The sequence below is a fragment of the Chinchilla lanigera genome, unplaced genomic scaffold (assembly GCF_000276665.1).
Source record: "Chinchilla lanigera isolate Chin_1 unplaced genomic scaffold, ChiLan1.0 scaffold00018, whole genome shotgun sequence".
NCBI lineage: Eukaryota > Metazoa > Chordata > Mammalia > Rodentia > Chinchillidae > Chinchilla > Chinchilla lanigera.
The window spans coordinates 24,468,688-24,490,685 of NW_004955419.1; the positions used below are offsets into that span (position 1 = coordinate 24,468,688).

At 36.2% G+C, this 21,998-nt stretch overlaps 1 protein-coding gene across 2 annotated transcripts in view; it reads left to right on the forward strand.

Annotated features, from left to right (window-relative positions):
* Positions 1–525: 525 nt before the first annotated feature.
* Positions 526–21,998, forward strand: part of Baat (bile acid CoA:amino acid N-acyltransferase) — a 52,516-nt gene continuing 31,043 nt past the window's right edge. The window contains exon 1 of one of the 2 annotated variants that reach the window (XM_005382803.2): positions 526–682. The gene's annotated coding sequence lies outside the window, so the exon portion shown is untranslated. Of the gene's footprint in view, positions 683–15,986; positions 16,047–21,998 lie in introns of those variants that run through there. The other variant, XM_005382802.2, reaches the window with a different exon arrangement.

Genomic DNA, 21,998 nt, shown 5'->3' on the forward strand with positions numbered 1-21,998 from the left:
GAACTCCACCCCACTCAGAACAAGTCCAGGAGACATTGACGTAGGAGAACTTGGTAAACACATGCCTGAAAGAGCTGAAATGATTGCAGTGGAAGTAAAGAAACAAGTCCATAAAGCCATAGAAGAGATGAGATCAGAAATAATCTCTCAGGCAAAAAATGAAATGACAATAATAATGAAGGAACTGCTCATAAAGTCTGAAGAAGAAACATATAAGAAAATAGAAGAACAAAGGCAATGGACAGAAGCATTAAATGAAAAATATAGAATGGACTTAGAACACTTTAACCAGATTCAAAGAGACTTCCAGGAAAACAAAGCTGCCACTGAAAGCTGCCAAAACCGCTTGAATGAAGCTGAAGATAGAATCTCAGACCTTGAAGACAGCATGGCAGCTAGCTACCGTAAAAGAAAGGATCTCATGAAATCAACAAGGATCCAGGAAAAGTCAATTCAGCAGCTGCAAGATGAGCCAAAGAGGAATAATGTACGACTTACAGGAGTCAGTGAGACAGCAGGAGGCAACACAACTGACATAAAAAGAATATTTGCAGAAATAATAGCAGAAAATTTCCCAAGCATGGAAACAGAACCTGATAAGATTAATAAATGGGATTATACACAAGCTACGCAGATCTGAACATCCTCAGATGCACAGGATGGATTTTCTTCAGAGGCCAAGGTATGGTTAGCAGCTAGGATGACTAACTGCTTTTGTTTCACTTCTATGTCTCTATTTGTTTGATGTCACAAATTGTATTAAATGGGGACCTCTTCTTGGTTCGGACCCAGCTTACTTTTGAGCATTTCTACTGGCTAGGATGGTATACTATTAAAATTCACCTGAAAAAATCAAAAGAAAAAAAAAGCCAAAAAAAAAAAAAAAAAAAAAAAAAAAGAAAGAAAGAAAAGGAAAGAAAAGGAAAGAAAAAGCCCAGGAGGGGCCTGGGGATTTAGCTCAGCAGCACAGTGCCTGCTTGGCAAGCACAAGGTTGTGAGTTCAATTCCTGGTAGTGGAAGAAAAAAAAAAGGCCCAGGGACATTTTGTCTTCACTGTGGAGAAAGACAGTATGAATTTCAGTAGCAAAGTCCATGCTGCACAAGCCACAAAAGAGCTAAGGGGAAATGAGGAGAACAATCGAACAACTGAACTCCATAGTCTTATCCTGGGGCAGGATAGTGATCCTTCTATTCTATTCTCCTTCTATTCTCTACTGTGCATTGACTCACAGGTCTCTCTTTTGACAAAAGTTCACTCTTGGGGGGAAGCAGTTTGCACATGTACAGCTGCACAGAAATGTGCTTGGAAAGAAATCTAGAAATTTCTCAGAAAGCACCTCATTCTAGTGGTGGCCAGTCAGCTGTGAGAGAGTAGATATTACTGGAAGATAGAGATGTAAATCTCTTTCCTACACCTTGCCATGGTTTTTTTTTTATTTCATTTTTTATTGTTTTAATTTTTTTTTCCTTGTCATGGTTTAATGGAGGAATGGCTTTGGTTTTTTCTTTTCTTTATAGCCTTTATTTTAAATTGATATTTTAGAACAGTAAATTACCTTTCACAGCAGTGCCTCTTGGTCGGAAAATACAGTACCCCATTTCTAAATGCAAAGATTTAAAATAAATCAAAATGAACATTAAGACATACAAACATTTACCTTTAAGTCTGCTCTTATTTGGTAAGGATCTGTTTTTACTTATATTCAAATACAGGGAATGTGGGCACAAAACTGAAGCTGCTGTAGAAAGATACAAATGTTCTGTGGGTTATCCAAACTTCCATTTCTCTAAAAACATAACCTTACATGATCTTAATTTTACAAATTTAAGTGTTGAGAAATGTCTAAATAATAGGTAACAATTAAAATAAACTGCTTATTTGTAAATTATGTGCAGAATACGCTTTACTTTATGACAAGGGGGTGGGGAAGAAGAGCCACCACCTTCCAACCAGTGCTCTTCATGTTCCTGCTGGAGATGACCGTCTTTCTCTGAATCAGATGTACAATTCAGCTTGGATTTCCTAAATTGGAGAGGAGAATTTGTAGCTAAGTCAAAACTGTTCCTGCACTGTGACTAGTTGAATCTGCTAACTCAGAATCTTTAAGAAATTTCCTGGTAGAATTTTATAATGAAAAACAAAAGTATAACTATCAAGAACAATGAGTTTAAGTATTTTAGCCTAAAGAAACTATGAAATGGCTACATAAACTATGAATAATCAGAAATGTTGGAGTTTATTCCTTTTATTTTGATTAATCTAAGAGTAAGAAGCCATTTAACTATCAAAAATGCCCTTAATCTAAAGGTCATTGTGGAAAATGAATCTGTGATAACAATCAAAAGGAGATCTACTTACTATAAAATTATCAAATGCATAAAACTTATTAATGGCTTTGGACTGTACCAATAATAGTACCAATATTCTATAGCATGAAGTACTGAATAGAACTTCTTGGCTGTCAAATCCTTTCAGCAAATGGACTTAAAGAATGCCACAAGTGCCACATGTACATTACGATGATCTGCCAATATAGAAAATCCAATCTCTTGCACTTATTCAGTCCCCAAATTAGTCAGATTATGATTTTTTGTGTGAAGATTTAGCTGTTTCTCCATCACTGTCTTCTTCCTCTTCCTCTTCACAATCCCCATCTGTTTGCTGTTCCAGTTCCTCTTTTGTGATCATTTTAAAATCATTCCAATTTCCACTACTGTGCTGGGATCTGTCATCTTCCCTCATGTCACTGTGTCTGAATGCCGTTCTCCACCTGAGCCTTCTGTTCTGTGATTTCCTGCTCCTACTTTCCTTCCTCATCTTCCTTTTTCTCACTGTATTACTTTTCCTCACTGTCAGACTTCTGCTGTTTTTTGGTTTCAGATTTTTCATCTTTCTTTAAGTCTGCTTTTGGTCCTTTGTATTCACATGTGTACAGAGGCCTGAAGGAGCCAATGAATCCCACATCAGCACTCAAATTAGGCAAGAAGCAAAAGTGGTGGGAGGAATGGCTTTGATACATTATTATTGTAAAATGGAAATTATAGTAAGAAAATTGCAAGAGGATTGAGAATGATCATTTTTTGACTTTTGAATGGGAACAATGTGTTCCCCTTAATAAAATATCATGAATGAGTGTCCTATAAGGTATAAGTAAATGTAGAGGTCTACCTTCCTGAATTTATTTTCATAGCAATTTTCAATTATAGCAGTCATTAACAAATAAAATTAATAACAGTGAACCACAGAGGAATCAGATGCTGACATTATCGACTGCCTAAAGTTCAAGTTAAACATACTCAGGTCTTTTTTATTTGAAGCTACACTTATACCTCACAGTTGCATCACTATTTTGCATAAGCTACAGATTAATTTATGAATATATTATTTAAAAAAATGTATAACTTTAGACTAATTAGATTTTCCAGAGGAACACAGACAATAGAAAAAAATGTATAATAATACAAGATGATTTATTACCTAGATTTACAGCGTCAGAGGTGGAAAAGTCCATGATTATACTGTGTGGAATCAACGGCACAAGGATCCACAATGTCTGTGTGCATGCTGGAAATCTACAGAATTCAGTAGCGGCTCCAACAAGGTGGAGACCAGAGAAGAGGGATCAAGGATCCAATGCCTGCCCAAGCCAAAGACCAGGAAGATTGCTAGGGTGTTAATGTTATTATAACTTTGGATTTTACCAAATGTTACAGCAAAATCAGATTTACAGGTGACTCAGGAAACCATTGGGCGGAGCTCAGAGACGTGGAGGGAGCTCTTTATTATGCCAGCATGCCAGAGGAGTTGAGCACCCCAAAGTCTGAGCACTGAGGCTGGGTTAGGGGAGTTGTTATATAGAGTTTGTGGCAGGAAACAGTGAGCTAAACAAAGGTAGCTACTTAACGGTGACAGACAGGTTTACATCTTTGAACATAAGGTCTACCTCAACCAACAGAAGAGTAAGGTAATAAGCAGCTGTGAAATAACTCCACTTGAAGGGAGGGGCATGGTAAAGTACAGGGAATGAGATAACAGGAGATTATGAAGCAGCTGCTATGGGAAGTGAGGGTGCAACAAGGTTCAGAAACTGCTGTAATCTTGTGGTTAAAAGACAGAACAAAATAAGAACATGACTTTGTCTGATGGGTAGTGCTGAGTTGAGTCCTTGGAGAGAGGAGGAGGTCCCAGGGTACTCTATTTTTCTACATCAGTATCACACTAGGTGTAATTATGAACTTACTCTTGTATATGGTACCATTTGTATTCTCACCTCTTGATTTCTGGACCCATGAATTCTAGCTACTCTATGAATTCTAGCTATATATGGTAGCAGTACCATATATTGGATGCTGATTCAGAGTACATACAACCTCTGGAAAATATTGCCCCAGTCATGTAGGCTACTGCCAACTATCTGCCACTTCAACAGCCTACTTCAGTATTCTATCAAGCCAGGTGCTTCGGGGTGATGGGCTACATGTAAGAGCAGTGAATTCCAAGAACATGTGCCATACTACTTCAGGTATTAAGTCCATTCCCTAGTCAGAAGCAATGCTGTGTGGAATAACATGATGGTTGATGAGGCACTCTGTACGTTGACAGATGGTAATTTTTGCAGAAACACTACATGCAGAAAGGACAAATCAATCCCTAGACTGTTTACTCCAACAAGGATGAAGTGCTCCCTTTCCCGTGGTGGAAATGGCCCAATGTATTCAATCTGCCACCAGCTTAGAGGATGATTACCTCAGGAAATGGTGCCATATCAAAGAATCTGTGTTGCTGTGTACTGCTAGCAGATTAGGCCCTCCGCAGTGCTTGTAGTCACCTCTAACTTGGTGAATAAAAGTTGCTGAGGCTGTGCATGTTCTCTGTGCCACTAAAGCCACTTTGTTCATGGGCCAATTGGGCAAAGACAGGGATAGCTGAGGAAAGCAACTGAATAGTATCCACAAAACAAGACATCCTATCCACTTGATTATTAAAGTCCTCTCCTGCTGAAGTTACATTTTGGTGGGCATTTACATGGGACACAAATATTCTCACATCCTTCACAACATATGGAGAGATATACCTATGTAACACTTGCCCAAATATCTTTTCACCAGTTTTTGAGTCATATTCCTTTCAAGTCCTTCACAATCAAGTCAGACCATTGGCCACAGTCTAAGAATGAGTATATAGTATATAGTATATTTTTCTTCCAAACAGAACATATAACCAAGTGCACTGCCTGAAGTTCTTTCCACTATGATGATTTCCCTTAACTACTGTCCTTCAGAGATGTCACGGAAAAGAGCTGTAATACAACAGCTACCCACGTTTAGGTGGTGCCTACATAATGTGCAAAAGCATTTGTAAACCATGCCCTAGTCTTCTCTTCCTCTGTCAACTGATCATACATCCATGAACCCATGGAAGCATGCATAGGCACAAAAAGCAGTATAGCACAGGTAGGAACCATGGCAACTGGGCCACTTCTTCCTGTAACATATTTAAACTTTCAAGATCTTCTTGGGGCTATCCCACACCCAGTCTGAAAGGGGTAAATGTTTATCTAGCTAACAGTTTATAGAGGTTTCAGTCTACAGTTGGCTGGCCCCAAGGCAGTGTGGCACATGGCAGAGGGGGTCACAGAGAATAGCTCATGGTGTCAACAAGGTTGCAAAAACAACAGCGGACCTTAATAGAATCTTTCTGCTCCTTTTATATTGTATGGAGGCTGCTGAGATTAGGGCAGTGCCAAACAACTCTGTTGACCTGTTTAGTATTCACACATCCTTAATGCCAGCATCACACACAGCATCAAGTTACCTCTGAAAAACCTCACCTATGACTGCATGTGGCTTTGGTGAGATATGTAAATCCAAATCATAACAGCCTGATAACATACAGCATATCACTTCCATTTGGTGATGGACTATAAGTGTATCCAAATTTATGACACTGAGGGTGAAGAACAGTCAGTTCATTATGGGTGGCTCAGGCTGCATGGTAACATGGTGTCCAATAGTCAAGTGTTCAATTGTCAAAAAGGCCCAGTAACAGGCCAGGAACTGTTTCTCAAAGGGAGAGAAGATGTCTAAAGATAATGCTAGAGCCTTGCTCCAAAATTCTAGAGGCCTTTCCCATGGTATACTTAGGGGCAACGTCCAGACTCTTTATGCAATATTCCTATCTGCCACTGATGCTTTAAGTATCATTAAATCCTCCCAAGTGACCAAGCAGCTACACAGAGCACTGGACCTGTTGTAGAGCCTTCTCTTGTTCTGGGCCTAATAAAAACTAGAAGGTTTAGGAGTAACTCAGTAAAAGCAGAGAATAACATGTTCAAGTTATTGAAGAATGAACTGTCTCTGTTCTAGTTATGGAGGAGACAGATGCAACAATTTATGCTTCACTTTTCAAGGAGTTACAGCAGAATCAGTAAGAAAACACTCTCAGAAACCAAGAATCAGAACATATGAGATTTATATTCACTGGAGGATGACAATCGGACATGAAGTCAGATAATGTCAACAATGAATCTGTTTTCTGGGGATTTTATGCATTGCAGGTTTCCATAGTAATCACATTACCTAATTTTGGGGAATTTTACAAGAATGTCACATAACTGTTTCAGGTTTAATTTTTCCAGAAGTTTGCTGGTCAGGCAGGATGTGGTTTAATGTTCAGTTAACCCCACAATTTGTTCTATTTTTTCCTTAGTTTAATGGTTTGTTCTCTTTTCATGGGTTTTATGGTTAACTAAGAGGAGAGGGATTGAGTCATGAATTCATCTAGAGTTTAAATGACTTCTAAGATGGAGTTCTAAAAACATAAAATGGGGACTCTCTTGCCATGTCAAATGGATACCTCAGCATATCCCACATCACAAGGCTCTAGAAATTTCAGTGAGGTAGAGGGCTCTTAAATATTGTTGGATTTATTTTCCATCTTATGACATACAAAGCCTTAACAATAAGTCCTTTGATCCAATCAGAGTAATGTCATCAATGCAATGGACCAATGTGATGTGTTGTGGAAGAGAGAGACATTTAAGGTCTCTGTGAATCATGACACAGGACAGGAGAGTTAATATATTCCTAAAGTAAAATAGTAAATTTGTATTGCTAATCTTGCTAGCTGAAAGTGAATTGCTTCCTATGGGCCAATGGATAGGTATGGGAGAAAAGCCATTTGCTAAGTCAATAGTTACAAACAGGTACCAGGATTTATGCTTTTATGGTCAAGCAAAAACCTACATCTGGTACAACACTTTCAATTACAGTGCCACTCGATTACACTTTTGGCAATCCACTGTCACTGTCTGAGATCTATCCATCTTCTGCATAGACCAAATAGAAGGGTCAAATTGAAATGTGGTGGGAACTATCATTTTTGCATGTTGAGATGGTGGCACTAATCTCTGAAATTATTCCAGGGAATGTGACATTGATTTGATGTATTATTTTCCCAGAGATGATTTTCTCACCTTTATGGCCTTCACATCACAGATGAGAAACAAATACAGTAATTCTAATAAATTGTAAGTATATCTATCCCAGTGATACATTCTGGAACTGAGAGAAATGACCACAGGATGTATTCTGAGACTTACTGGACCCACTGTCAGTTAAACAATGGCTGAAAATCCATTGATCACCTGAAAACCATAGGCTCCTACTGTTTTTGAAAGCCACAGTGATGTTTCAGATATCCCAAAATCAATATTTAAGTACAAGAGTCAAATTGTCCCTAAAATATCTTTTTTTCTAATTCAATGTTTTCATTAGTATATTTTTGCAGTACGTAATTCTTGCATTCCTTAAGTGGAGGTAATGCATAATTCCTTTTTTCATTTCTGTTCCCTCCCTCTGCTCCCATCTCCTTCCATCTCTTCATCTTCATTCCATTTGAGAAAGATTTATTTCCCTAGTTCTTTTCATCTATCTTTTATTTTTTCTGCTTGTAATTTGGGTTTCTCATGTGATATTTAAACGTATCTGTCTGATTAATTTCACTTAGCATTCATTGGTCTAACGGTCCATCCATTATCCTACAAATGAGCCAAGTTTATCTTTGTGAAAGAGTGGTACTCCATTGTGCGTAATCACCTCTTCCTTATCCACTCATCTGTTTGTAGACACATATTATAGGCTACGTCCAAGATTTAACTATTATTAATTGTGCTTCTATAAACATGTAATATGACATCTTTAACACTTTCAGGAATATACGTAGATGGGGAGTATCTGGGTCAAATGAATTTTTAATTTTCATTTTTGAGGTGTCTCCATGCCTATTTTCTTAATGGTTTTTAGTTTATATTTCCATCAAGTATGTAGAAGGGTTACTCCATGATACAGAATTTTATATATATATATATATATATATTTTAAACCTGCTATACAGTGAAGCTGCAATAAGTGAACCATGATATAGTGAGGAAAGACTGTATTCTTTTGGCTGAGGAATAGCTGGCAAATTTTTTCCCATTTTAAACTTTGTCCTTTCACTCTGTAGAAGCTTTTTAATTTGATATAAGACCATTCATTGATTCTCAGTACTATTTCATGTGTAACTGAGGTTCTGTTCAGAATGTCTTTGCCGACATCTGTGACTCTGGAGTTTTATATATTTTTCCTTCTAGTGGGTTAAGTGTTTCTGTTTTAACATTTAGATCTTTGATTCATTCTTAGTTTAGTTTAGTATATGGTGAAAGATATGAGCAAGGAACTAATGATCTGCATGTGGATAGCCAGTTTTCCCAACATCATTTATTAAGGGGGGTATTTTCCCCCAGTGTATGTTTTTTGGATTCTCTGTCAAAGGTCAAATAGTTGAATATGCTTGGGGTTATTTCTGCATCCTCACTTCTGTTCAGTTGATACTCATGTATGGCTCTGTGCCAGCACCATGCTATTTTTTTTTTTTTTATCACTTAGCCTAGTAATGTAACTTCAAGTCCAGGGTTGTGATGCCTCCCTGTTTTCTCTTTTTACCTAGGGTTGTTTTTGCTATTCTGGGTCTCTTCTTTTTCCATACCAATTTTAGGGTTGTGCTTTCCAGTTTTATGAAAAATGCTGTTGGCATTTTCACAAGGATTGCTTTAAATCTGTACATCAATTTTGGAAATATGTCCATGTTGCCTAAATTTGTTCTACCTGTCCAGGAACAGGATGTCTTTCAATTTTTTGGTGTCCTCTTCTATATCCTCTTTTACTGTACTGTAGTTTTCATTGTAGAAATTTTTCACATACTTAGGTCAGTGCTTAAGTATTTAATTTTTCTGCGTGTTATCATGAAAGGTAACTTTTCCTATTTTTAAGTGGGTTCATTATTAGTATACAGGAATGTTATTGATTTTTGCTACACTACTAAATTTACTTATTAATTCAAAGTGTTTTTCAGTGGATTTTCTGGATCTTCTGTGTAGATCACCATGTCATCTGCAAATTAAAATAATTTAGTTTCTGCCTTTCCTGTATATCACTTCTAATTATTCTTGCCCAATTGTTCACTCTAGTTTTTTGAGTATTATGTTGAACTAACATGGTGATACTGGACATCCTTCCCTGTGGGAAAAAGGGGTCCAGAGGTCTGGTTGACGGCCGTGGCGGAGGAGCGGGTCTGAGCAAACTCAGACTCGTCATGTCCTCGGCAAACCGAGTGAGTCGCCCCGCCTAGGCTGTCTCGCTCTGACCTCTTACTTCCGCCCCCAGCCCCCCATCCCCTCTCCCCCTCCCCCGCCAATAGTACCAACTCCAAACCATGCCCTTAGCCTGCTCTATAAAATGCCTGGTACTTCTGCAATAAAGTAGATCTGCGCCATCAGCCTGGTCTCCAGTGTCTCTTTTCACGGTGTTGCCGCTTACCAAGGGCCCAGGTCCCTCGACCCAAGGAGGTTCAACCTCACTTCCCTCCTCCTGATTTTAGAGGAAAGCTTTCAGTTTCTCCACATATAATAGGATGGCAGTAGATTTTTCATAAATGGCTTTTATCAGACTGACATAAATCCTTTCTATACATATTTCTGCACTGTTTTTATTATCAAAGGATGTTGGATTTTGTCAGAGGATTTGACTGTGTCTATTGAGATTATCAGGTAATTTCTATCATAGCATCTGTTCATGTGATGTACTACATATATTGATTAGTGTATGTTGAACCAACCTTGCTTCACTGGGATGAAGCCTACTTGGTCATAACCTATGTTTTTTTCATGATTCCTTGTATTCTGTTTGCCAGTATCTTATTGAAGATTTTTACATCTATATCCATGAAAGGGTTGGTTTATAATTTTTTCCCACTGGATTCCTAGCTGGCTTTTAATCAGGGAAATACTAGCTTCCGGGAATGACTTTGGGAGTACGCTTTCCCTTTCAATTTCATTAAAGAGCTTGATGACTATTAGTATTAGATCTTCCCTGAAATTTTTGTAAAATTCAACAGGGACTCCAACTGGAGCTGGGCTTTTCTTCGTTGTTGGCTTTTTTATTAATGCTTCAATTAAATTGCTCATTATAGGGTTATTCAGGATTTTTAAGTCTTCTCTGCTCAGTGTTGGTAATTCATATGTGTCTAAATTTATCAGCTTCTTCCATATTCTCTAGTTTATTGGTATATAGTTTTGTGAAATAATGTATTTGGTTTCAGCAGTTGTGATTGTGCTTTCACCCTTTTTTTCCCCTAATTTCATTGCTTGGGTCTTCTCTTTCTTTTTTTAATAGATTGGTTGAGGGTTTGTTTATTTTTTCTTTTGAAAAACTAACTCTTCAATGGATTGTTTTTTTTGTGTGTATTTTTTCTCAATTTCATGGATTTCTGCTCTGATCTTTATAATTTATTTCCTTGTATTAGCTTTGGATTGTAGCAATTTTGTTTTTCTAGGGCCTTGAAGTGTATCCTTACTTAGGTCATTTATTTGGATTCACTCGGTCTTTATGATATAGGCATTCACTACTATAAACTTCTCTCAGGACTTCTTTCACTGTGTCGCATAAATTCTGGTATATTTATTGGCAGTATTATTAGATATTGGGGCACCGGCCTGGGACCACTGACCTCCTCCTTAGGGATATGACAAAGGAATAAAACACAGACTATATATATATATATTACAGTTACAAGGGAAACTGGGATGATCAAAGCTAAGTTAAGGACTAAGACCAAGAGACATGGCAGCCCTGGCCTTTAGTATGTGCACAGCTCGATTGAGGGGTGTAATAGTTGATACACTGTGTCAACTTGAGAAGTTTAGAAGTTTAACTAAACAACTCAACAGAGGGCCATGGTCCTTATTTTGTAAATGTCCTCATCCTGTGCAAGAGGAAAGCACAGAGATAGTGTGAGTGCTCCACCTTCCCTAGGGGATGGTTGCCTGCTTATAACATAAGAGGGGAAAAGAGGAAGGCTCCTCCCACTTTTGCTCCTGTTGCTTTTGCTTTCTTCTGCTGCTTTGAAGTGTTGCCTCTGTCCCGTGCCACCTTGCCTTGGAGCCAGCTGATTATGGACTGAAGCCTCTACAGACTGAGCTACATAAACCTTTCCTTCCTTACTTTTGTATGTCAGGTATTCTTTGTATCAGCTACAAGAGAAAAGTTACTAAGACAGGGGATGTGATGGTAGGCTGCAGGAAGTGATGGAGGTGAACTGCTGAGGCAGGCAAGGCTCAAGGACTGAGGGAAAAACATTTTGGGAAAAGCACACAGGAACAGATCATGGTTAACTAGTATCTCAATTAACTGTTAACTAAACTACTGAGCTAGGAATTTCAATGAGTCAAAGCCCTTCTGTATTACCTTGTTTTGAGGTGCCAAGGTTTTAGCTGGTTTTAGCTCTGACAGTTGGTTTAAGGATTAACTTGTCCATAAATGAGGTGCAGGTCTTGCCATGAGTTACATAGGCCTAAGACAGACTCTATATTTTGTACCAATTTATTAATATTTATCACTGAATTCTGTGCACTGCATCAAGCTGGCCCTTGGCAGTTAGTTAGTTCTAGAAAGTGACTTATTTTTTTCTTGATTTCTTCTGTAACTCATTGTTTATTTAAGAATATATTGTTTAGTATCCATGCATGTACATAAATTCTATGTTTTATTTCATTGTTGATTTCCAGCTTCTTTTTTCTATGATGTGATAATATGCATGGAATAATTTCAGTTCTTTTACATTTACTTAAGGTTGCAGTATGGGCTAGTATGTGGACTTTTTGGATACAGTTCTATGTGCTGATGAGAAGAATGTGCATGTTGTTCTTGGGTGGAACACTAGATAGCTATTAAATACATTATTAAAGGTTCTGTTGAACTCTGATATTTATTTCCTTTTTTGTGTGAAGTTAATTTGTCTGTTTGTGAAAGTGGGGCATTGAGGGTCCCTATTATAATTGCATTGTGTCTATGTTTATCTGATCTTTTATGTCCAATAATACTTGTTTCATAAAGTTGTGTGCACCATTATTTGGTGGATATATGTTAATAATTATTATCTCTTCCTTTGGGATTTTCTTCCAAACCAATATGTAGTTATTTTTTCCTTCTTTTAACCAGTTTCAGCTTAAAGGCCGCTGTTTCTGAATATGATACCTACATCCACTTTTTTCATGTTCTATTTGCATGGAATATCATTTGCCATTCTTTGTTGTTTTGATATACACATTTCTTCTTGGGTTAAATACCTTTGATGTACACGACACAGTTGGATTTTGTTTCTTTATACATTTTACCCATCTGTGCTCTTTACTGGGGAACTGAGATCATTCACATTGAAATTTATTACAAATAGATATTGACTCATTCCTGTCATTGGCTTATTTTCCTTTTGCTGATTCTCTTTGTCTTTTACTTAACTCCTCACACTGCCTGGTGCATTTATTCTATTAACCACTTTGTCATTATTCTCTTTCTAGGATATCCTTGAGAATTGTTTTGGAGTATTAGTTTGGTAATCTTGAATTTCTCTAGGTGCTTTTTATCATGAATATATCTTACTTCTCCTTAAAATTTGTAATATAGTTTTGCAAGATATAGCAGTCTGGGTCAACAGTTGTTTTTGTGTAGGGTAAAAGAAAGTAGTTGAGAAGAGGAAAGGAATTATGAAGGACAAGGTGAGTAACGTGTTTGGAGAAGTTCAAAGTATATTACATCCACCTATGAATATGGCAAGACAAACCCCACTTTTCTGCATAACTCATCTGCATTAATGAAAGGATACTTAAATGTGTACTATACTAACACTATTAAGTTTTTTCGTATTTACTTCTACTGATTGAAATATAATTTTATAAATACTTTTTTGTAACTCTAAGGAGTATTTCAAATACAAGGATGAACTGTGTTTCATTGAATGGTTTGATATCTTGATATTTTAATCAATATTATATTGTCAGTGGATCCTCATTTTATTTCTTAGCACAGTCTTGGGTGTGTCTCTGGGGTGTTTCTAGGGAGTGTGGCTGTGTTACCCACATTTTGAATTTATCTCATGGCCCCAGCTACTAGTCCTGTAGCCTGAGTGGAGTAAAGTGAAAGAAAAAGGAAGTGGGAATGTTTTGAGGAGTTTCATTCTGTTTGTGTGGGTAATCTTTTGCTTCTGTTGCTCATGAACATCAACTTCCACTTTCCTTACACTTTCAATTCTGACATAGCAGAAATGCTCAAAGGACCTTTCAAACTTTCAGTGTTAGACTAGATCTGTATCTTTGATCCTTGTTGTTTTTCAATTTCTAACTTATACTAAGCAGCTACTGAGATTCTCGGTTCTCCAACATTCATATAACAATTGTGTACCCTCCTATCTCTGAACCTTAAGCCTTCCTAATGAATATCCTTTTTCTTTTCTTTTTTTTTTTCTTTTCTTTTTTTTTTTGGTTTTTGGTTTTTGGTTTTTCTCCAGTACCGGGAACCGAACTCATGACCTTGCGCTTGCCAGGCAGGTGCTTTGCCGCTGAGCTAAATCCCCAGCCGCTATCTTTTTTTTTTTTTTTTGTCTTCTATGGCTTCTAGTCTTTTAGAGATAGCTAAGCAATACATTCAGGAACAAGGTGCAATCTACTGAACAGAGAATAAAATAATTATCAGCTACTGAATTTTCCAGCATCATGATCGTGGATTTCCCGAGCTCCTGAACTGTGAGAAATAAATTTCTATGATTTATAAATTACCTACTCTAAGACATTTTATTATAGCATTAAGAGAAAAATAACATAGAAATAGGTGCCAAGAAGTGGACTGTTGGAATAAATGCTTAAGAGTGTGAAAATAACTTTATAACTGGGTAATGCCTAAAGGATAGAAAAGCTTTGAGAAACACTGGTGGGAATGAGGTTTTAAGTATAATTCGTGGCAGGGCTCAGAGAATAGGAGAACTTTGGAGACAGCTTTGATCTTCTCTGAAATTATCCAAGTATTCATTATCAGAATGTTGATAGAGCCTAATATGAATGAATAGTAATGAACATTCTTATAAGATCTCAGATGGAAATGAGGAACGTGTTATTTGAAACTAGAGAAAAGACATATTTTTCATAAAATGCCTAAGAATTTGTATAAATTATGTTCATGTTTAGTGTTTTATGCAAGATAGAATTTTTGACAGATGAAATGGGATATTTGGTGGAAGAAACTCCTAGGATACAAGGATACAGTATGATATCTCTTGAATACCTAGAGTAAATTGTGAGATGAGAGAATAAATTGTCAGGAATTTATGATAAAAGGAAGCAGAATTTAAAGATTTGAGATGAGAGAATAGTAAATTGTGAGATGAGAGAATAAATTGTCAGGAATTTATGATAAAAGGAAGCAGAATTTAAAGATTTGAACATTCTAACCCTCAGGGTGCTGGCCATTTTGTGATCACCTTTCTGTTGCCAGAGTGGCTGGGTCCCCCAAAAAAGAGAATTGTACCTGGGTCCAAGATCTGAATCTGGCATCAGGTTCATGGATTAGTTAAGAGTCTACCATCAGGAATATAAGAAAAACTCATAAAAGTAGAAAATTCATCATTAAAAATTTACCCTATTGTGAGGGCAGCAAGTCTAATCCTTTTAGGAACACAGAAATCCCTACATCCCAGTTGCTCTTTACCTTTGAACAATTTCCCTTCATTTCATAATGTTTATCATGCCTCCTAATTTTTATTCATCCTTTCAGGTTCTTTCACTAGTGAGACAATTCCTTTAGGAAAGAAGGGGAAAATTATGTATATATGTATATACAGGATCGCTAACATAGTTGTACTACTGACATATCATTTTGTTGAAAGGAACAGCTAACGATTAATTGTTTGATCAATCTTGCATGTCTATATTTGTCTTCCTGAGTAACCACTTTGAAGTTATCAATATGTAATACAACAACCATTGTTAATTCCCTGTCACCTTGTCTGTATTTCAGTACTGCTTGTACTATTCTTGTGCTACTTTGTTAATGGATATCTGTTTGTTAATATGTCTTCATTCTTTCATTTTAAAATAAGAAAAACAACACAGAAATCCTAATTTAAAGAAGGAGGTGGAAAAAAGCCAGAAAATATTGTGTAAATTTAGCCAATCTTTGGCTCATGGAATGGTGAATTCTCCTTGGAACCAGGACTGAGTTTGGAGTAAGGTGGCAGTTTCTGTTCTCATTTTTTGTTCTCAGTAATGAGGAAGCCTAAAAAATACTTACCTTATAATATCTAACTTTTAGAGATCAATTCTTACCTCTTAGTTAAGCTTTAAATGTCTTAATTGTAGAGGGCAAGTATGTGCCAACTGGGATCAAACACTTACTTCTAAGAAAATTAAAAAAAAACAAAATATGTTACTAAATATAGCACTGTATGTATATAGTATAGATGTTACAAAAACATGAAATGAAGAGAGGAAAATTGAAGGGACTGGATTCACAGAAATGTAAAGGTTAATAGGAAACGAGGCCAAAGAGTGAATGATTAAGCTGGTGCCGTTAGTGCTGGTATGTGTATAAAACACCTGATGACTTGGCTTTGAGGGCCACTGAATAACTTGTTCTTTTCCTTTCCTGTTGGAAAAGAAGGCTCCAGAGGCAACAATCAGGTATTTTGACTTATAATCAGAGTTCTTTTTTAGAAGTGATAGGAAATGTGTTATAATCTCAATTCTTGAATTAGAAAAAAAGTCAATTTTTTCAATGTTTGGAATTTAGGAGTTTACAAGGACAAATAATCTTTTTACTACTTTCATAATCTGTGAAATTTCTCAAGAGTTCTGAGAAGCGGATGCATTTTAAATTAAATTTTTCATAGAAAATATATCAGTAGGGGTTTCCTACTTTGAGACTATTAAGCTGGAATGCATGTTTTTTGAGGAAAATGAAAGGCTGGCATAAATCACCTAACTTCCTTTTATTTTGTCTTCCTCCTTCCCCACAATATTTCTATTTTATGATTATTTTCTGGAATATTTATGAAGAAACACTTTTAGATTAAGAAGCTTAATTGTGTTTCATTCATATCCTGTCTGAAGGATAATTTTGTTTAACAAAATACTAAGATTATGTGAGAGTTACATTCTGCAAAATTTTTCCTGAAGCCTTGACACATGTCATACCTATTTATGTAACTTGGTGATGAGTTCTGGTCATAAAATATAATCAATTCTCTTCATAATCAAAAAGTTATAACCAAAAAATCCAGTCAAAGTTGAACTAAAGTTAATGACTTTCAAATTAGTTTTTTCTGCATAGTCACAGTAGTTGACACATGTTTAACTGGATTGAAATTTCATGGATCATACATGGTAAGAATACAATGTAAGGTTATTTAGAACTGGCCACCACCTAATCTTTCAGTGAGTATCACATGTACTCTTGACAAATTTTTGTGGAAATACTATTCAGTTTGACTAAGAGATGGATCAGTGAATTGCATTCCTATACCTGTTACATCATTGTTATGCTTTAAGGATTTAATTTTTTGAATGTTGAACAATGAAATTCAGTACATTTGACTTACAAAATTGCTTGTTTTTAAGCTTCTCAGGAAACAAAAGCAATTTCCTGAATTTTCCTTCTTAGGTATTCTCTCTACAGACTCATCCTTGCCTGCATATATTCATACCTGTTCCTGTTTCACCTCTCTGTCAGTGTACATAGAGAGGAGCAGCCCTCAACAACCCCCCATTGCAGACAATTCACTTCTCTACACATATTTCCTGAAACTCTCCCAAAATAGAGTACTTGGTCTTAAGCCAAGATACAAGGTCAGCTTCTGGAAGAACCCAAACTAGGCACACTGCAAGCTCTTCCCTGACCTTTCAGCCATGTCTCTTCTCTGTCCTCATTCTTAAACAACTCAGTGGTCACGGTTATACTCATTCCTGAGCACCACACTTACCAGATTCTGCCTTTGCCATGTTGCCCTTTGTTTCTAAACCTTCACTTAACATGTGGTATTTCAATGTGAGTTCAGAACTGAACTTGCTTGAATCACAATTGATTACAAATAACCTCTCCTCCAGCCTCCTTCATCCCACTAGTATCTACTATAAGATTTACTCCTACATAATTATGGGAATTGGTTTAGCAGTCTCTAAATGAGTATTATACTTTCATTTGAATCAAGAGTTTTTCATTTTGAAGTCAATATCATTTTTTCATATCATTCAGTTCAAAATATTTGGCATTTAGTTTGTGATTCTTTGACCCACATATATTTTATGTCAGTCATTGCAAGTGCGCTATAGCCACTGTGCCCAGTAAATAGGTTGTTAGATAAGGTTCTACATTTAGCTTGCTAAATTCTAAATTCCTACAATCTTCTACATTCTAAGCACAACTCAGTCCTGTGTTTTCTTTAGAAAGAATGTAAGTTTTGAGGTGTACTGTTTTGTAAATGAGGCTTAGATAAAGTTTGTTGGTTTAAAGGACTGGAATATTCTATGTTACTGGTTACATAAAAACTGTACTTGAAATACTGAGAAAGACATGTTAAAATCCCCAAATATGAAGGTTACTTATTTTTGTTTCTTTTCCATTTTGGTATATGTATTTTGAAACTATTATTATTTCATATTGGTATATGTATTTTGAAACTATTTGAAACTAGGATGATTATTATTGTTTTTTGGTACTGGGAATTGAATTTAGGACCTTGTGCTTGCCAGCGAGGTGCTGTACCACTGAGTTATATCCCAGCCCCGTGTTATTATTTTTATGAACTTCCATTATCATTATGAAAAGTCCCTATTTATCTATACAGTGCTCTTTATTCAAACGCATAAGTTCATATATATTGACAAATATGTAAATTATGTAAATATCTATGATTTAAATTGATGTAAACATAGCCCATTAGCTTTTTTTGAAGTGCATAATGTCTACATTCCTATGGGGAATCGGTACACAGACAGAAGACATCTTAATTTCTAGTTTTTTATTCGCCTTTCCTTTTCCGTCCCGTGTTATGCTCATTGTTTTTAACTGGTACCCAGCATTAAACTCAGGCCTTTCTAAGTGAGCTAACCCCAGAGATGACTATTTATTTATTTATTGTATTATTTTTACTTATTTTTATTAGTACATGTTTTCCATACATAATGATCACATTCATCATTGGGAATTTGTACCTGTAATAATTAATATATATTAATTATTTTTTCCCATTCCCATCTCTTTTCAACTCTTCTTCCCTTTCCCATTTACAAAAGCTTTGTTTCCATTTTTTTCCTTCCATTCTCTTTTCTAAAATCATTTTTTAAAAAAAATTTATTTTAAAAATTAAAAAAACTAACAAAACAACAGAGAAGACAAAATCAAAACAACACAAAAAACCAACAAAAATGATACATGACCTCAGAACACCCCTTCCTTTTTTTTCCACTTCCCTTCTCTATTCCCAGTCCCATTTAAACAAATTCTTCCTATTTTCCAGTATCGATCTTCTATTTTGCTCCTTATTATCCTTTTTTTTGAGACAGGCTTGCTTAGTTCAGAGGCTGACGTTGAATTTATGATCTTCTTGCCTCAACTTCCTAGAGTACCTGGATTTTAGGTGTGTATCATCTTGTGTGGAACATCTCTTTTATTTTAATGTATCTTTGCCTAAATATTATGCTTCTGAAGAACTGAAATTTCTTTTTTTAGTTAATAGGAAAATATATTACTTCTGATTGAAATGTTTATTCCATTAATACTTAAACTTGTCATTTTGTTTGTTTTCTGTTCATCCCATTTATTATATCGTCTTTTATGCATCCTTTTATGTTATGGCAGATTCCCCCAAATAGCAGATGGCAACACAAACATATACACAAATACACACACAGTTCATTCTACATTTTTATTGCCTTTTTCATTATAACTTGGCTGATATTTATCCCACTGTAAAGACAAGTTTATGTTCTTGCACTTGCATTATGGTCGGGGGTTGTGACTGCTGTGACCATTGTAAAATTGCAGACATTGCAGTTCACATCAGGCTCAGCCATAGAATGTTTGTCCTTCCTACCATGCAATAAGGAAAGCCAAGATAGTTCATGCTGGAAGAGCATAATGAGGAACACAAATACTGGAAATGATATGCTCAATTGTGGCCAGCAACATCTCCCAGATATGTAAAAGAATGAGTCTCAGATGATATCATCTCCTTACCTTTGAGTCTTCCATCTGAAATAGCAGACATGGTGGTACAGCAAGAAAATGGCCTTACCATGAACCAACATATTGCAGTTCAAGAAAATAGTTGCTGTCAAGGACTCAGATATCCTATACTCTTCACATATTTCCATTTCTAGTTAAAGTGTTGTTACTTTTAGGCCTCTTTATCTCAGACTTGTTATCAAGGTTAAAGTCCTAAATTCTTATCAGGCGCCTCTGATGAAACCTTGCTATGCCAGCAGAAAGAAGGAACTTTAAAGACAATTTGCCCTATTCTGACTCACTACCCAGTATTTTTACAGCATCTAATACCTCCCCCTCCACCTACTCTTTGCCCAAAGAGTTAATAAAATTGCCATATCATTTTTTTAATTTTAACATATAAAAGAAGGAAAACATATTAACAGACAGGCATCCATTAAAAAATAGCTAAGAATAATACAAACAAAAGAGTTACAGACAAAGTTGTAGGAAATTAACCATGGTTGTTGTATTACTTACTGATATCTTCAAAGTGGTTTCTCAGGAAAACAAATAGAGACATACAAGACTGATCAAACAAGTAATCATTAACTGCTCCTTTCTGTACAGCAAAAGAAGACAGTAGTACAATGATGTTAACTATCCTGTAAATACGTACGTACATAATTTCCCCTTCATTCCCTTCTCTTTTTCTGCACCCCAGCTGTCCTTTAATTTTGAGCATTTTCCTTTCATTTCACAATGTCTATCATACCTGCTAGTTTTTATTCACTCTCTCAGGTCTTATACTAGTGAGACAATATGATGCTTACACATGCAGGTCTGATTTATTTCACTTATGAGTATCATCTCTAATTGTGACCATTTACCTATAAAAGCATTGAGTTTATCTTTCTTTATAGCTGAGTAATATTCCATTATATAAAAGTACCACAATTTTGTTATCCAAACCTCAGTGGCTGGATATTTGGGTTGCTTCCACAATTTAGCAATTACAAATTGTGCTGCTATGAACATAGGTGCACATATATCACTGTGATATGATGTATTCAGATCTTATAGGAAAATACCCAGAAGGGGAATAGCTGGCTTGAATGGGACCTGTAGACCTACTCTGATGAAGAATTTCCAAACTGATTTCCACAGTGGTTTCACCAGTCTGCATTCCCACCAGCAGTGGAGAAGGGTTCCTATTTCTCCACAACCTCGCCAGCATTTGTTATTGGTTGATTTCTTAATGCTAGCCATTCTTACTGGGGTAAGGTGGAATCTCAATGTTGTTTTAATTTGCATTTCTCAAATGACTAATGAGGTTAAACATTTTCTCATGTATTTATTTGCCATTTGTATTTCCTTATCTGAGAAGTGTGTATTCATCTCAGCTGCCCATTTTTGGATTGGGTCTTTGAATTTGGAGGGGGGGTGATATTTTTAAATTCTTTATATGTTCTAGATAGAAGCCCTTTGTCTGAGGGACACTCACTAACATTTTTTCCAAGTTTGTGGATTTTCTTTTGACTCTGCTGGTGATTTCTTTAGATGTACAGAAACTTTTCAGTAAGATGACATCCCAGTTGTTGATTCCTTGAACTATTTCAAGGGCAGTTTGGTTTTTGTTCGTGAACTCTCTGCCTACCCCTATGTCTTCAAGGTTTTTATTTACTTTCTCTTCCAGTAGATTTAGTGTTTCTGTTTTAATACTGAGATGTGTGATCTATTTTGACTTGAGTTTGGTGCATGGTGATAGACTTTGGTCTATTTTCAGACTTTGGTCTATTTTCAGTCTTTGGCAGGTGGCAAGCCCATTTTTCGAGCACCATTTATTAACGAGGTGTCATTCTTCCAGTGAGTTTGTTTGGCCCCTTTATCAAAGATTAGGTGACTGAGTGTGTTTGTGGTTGTATCTGTGTCCTGCACTCTGTTTCACTGATCCTCCAGTCTGTTTTTTAGCCAGTACCATGTTGATTGTATTACACTGGATTTGTAGCATAATTTCAGGTCAGGGTTTTAATTCCATTTGATTTGTCCTTGTTGCCCAGGATTGCTTTTGCTATTCTGGGTCTCTTCTGGTTCCAGATGAATTTAAGGCATGTTTTCTCTAGATCTGTAAGGTATGCTAATGGTAGTTTAATGGGAATTGCATTAAATTTGTACAACAATTTTCGTAGTATGGCCATTTTCACAATGTTGGTTCTTCCTATCCATGAGCAAGGGATCCTTTTCCATTTATTGAAATCCTCTTCAATCTTTTTTCAGAGCACTGTAGTTTTCATTGAACAGATCTTTTACTCCTTTTGTTAGATTGATTCCTATATAGTTTAATTTCTTACATGCTATTGTGAAAGGTATGGTTTCCTTACTTTCTCTCTCAGTCTGTTTATTGTTTGTGTATAGGAATGCTATTGATTTTT